Raw genomic sequence first — 2,093 nt, 5'->3', positions numbered from 1 at the left:
TCCTGCTTTGAAGCCCAGTCATATAATTGGTCCTAAATGTAGCTTCTATAGTGTATGTATGCATGTGTGTGTGTGTGTGTGTGTCCATGTGTGTGTGTGTGTGTGTGTGTGTCTAGGTCCAATGGGTCACCAACAAACACACAGCTTGTCTTCTATCATCCTGTATAAAACATCTTTATTTCACCTTATTTAGTCAGTAAGACACTATTTAGTTCATCACATTCAGTGGGACTGAGATTAAAGACAGGATTGTTGTTTGTCAACAATTAAAACCCTCCCTCCCCCCTCCCTCCCTCCCTCCCTCCCTCCCTCCCTCCCTCCCTCCCTCCCTCCCTCCCTCCCTCCCTCCCTCCCTCCCCCCCCTCCCCCCTCCCTCCCTCCCTCCCTCACTCCCTCCCTCCCTCCCTCCCTCCCTCCCTCGCTCCTTCCCCTCCCTCCCTCCCTCCTGCTTTGAAGCCCAGTCATATTATTGGTCCTAAATGTAGTTTTTATAGTGTATGTTTGCATGCATGTGTGTGTGTGTGTGTCCATGTGTGTGTGTGTGTGTGTGTGTGTGTGTGTCTAGGTCCACTGGGTCACCAACAAACACACAGCTTGTCTTCTATCATCCTATATAAAACATCTTTATTTTACCTTATTTAGTCAGTAAGACACTATTTAGTTCATCACATTCAGTGGGACTGAGTTCAAAGACAGGATTGTTGTTTGTCAACAATTAAAACCCAGTCCTCCCCTCCCCTCCCCTCCCCTCCCCTCCCTCCCCTCCCCTCCCCTCCCCTCCCCTCCCCTCCCCTCCCCTCCCCTCCCCTCCCCCCACCCCTCCCTCCCTCCCTCCTGCTTTGAAGCCCAGTCATATTATTGGTCCTAAATGTAGTTTTTATAGTGTATGTTTGCATGCATGTGTGTGTGTGTGTGTGTGTCCATGTGTATGTGTGTGTGTGTGTGTGTGTCTAGGTTCACTGGGTCACCAACAAACACACAGCTAGTCTTCTATCATCCTATATAAAACATCTTAATTTATCCTTATTTAGTCAGTTAGACACTATTTAGTTCATCACATTCAGTGGGACTGAGATCAAAGACAGGATTGTTGTTTGTCAACACTTAAAACCCTCCCTCCCCTCCCTCCCTCCCTCCCTCCCTCCCTCCCTCCCTCCCTCCCTCCCTCCCTCCCTCCCTCCCTCCCTCCCTCCCTCGCTCCTTCCCCTCCCTCCCTCCCTCCTGCTTTGAAGCCCAGTCATATTATTGGTCCTAAATGTAGTTTTTATAGTGTATGTTTGCATGCATGTGTGTGTGTGTGTGTGTCCATGTGTGTATGTGTGTGTGTGTGTGTGTGTGTGTGTCTAGGTCCACTGGGTCACCAACAAACACAAAGCTTGTCTTTTATCATCCTATATAAAACATCTTTATTTCACCTTATTTAGTCAGTAAGACACTATTTAGTTCATCACATTCAGTGGGACTGAGTTCAAAGACAGGATTGTTGTTTGTCAACAATTAAAACCCAGTCCTCCCCTCCCCTCCCCTCCCCTCCCCTCCCCTCCCCTCCCCTCCCCTCCCCTCCCCTCCCCTCCCCTCCCCTCCCCTCCCCTCCCCTCCCCTCCCCTCCCCTCCCCTCCCCTCCCCACACCCCTCCCTCCCTCCTGCTTTGAAGCCCAGTCATATTATTGGTCCTAAATGTAGTTTTTATAGTGTATGTATGCATGCATGTGTGTGTGTGTGTGTGTGTCCATGTGTGTGTGTGTGTGTGTGTGTGTGTGTCTAGGTCCACTGGGTCACCAACAAACACACAGCTTGTCTTCTATCATCCTATATAAAACATCTTTATTTCACCTTATTTAGTCAGTAAGAAACTATTTAGTTCATCACATTCAGTGGGACTGAGTTCAAAGACAAGATTGTTGTTTGTCAACAATTAAAACCCAGTCCTCCCCTCCCCTCCCCTCCCCTCCCCTCCCCTCCCCTCCCCTCCCCTCCCCTCCCCTCCCCTCCCCTCCCCTCCCCTCCCCCCACCCCACCCCACCCCTCCCTCCCTCCCCCTCCCCCCTCCCTCCCTCACTCCCTCCCTCCCTCCCCCCTTCCCTCTCAGTGCC

Source organism: Hypomesus nipponensis, chromosome 9 (assembly GCF_054491055.1).
Source record: "Hypomesus nipponensis isolate SF chromosome 9, ASM5449105v1, whole genome shotgun sequence".
In the NCBI taxonomy this organism is placed as follows: domain Eukaryota; kingdom Metazoa; phylum Chordata; class Actinopteri; order Osmeriformes; family Osmeridae; genus Hypomesus; species Hypomesus nipponensis.
This window is presented reverse-complemented; position numbering follows the sequence as displayed.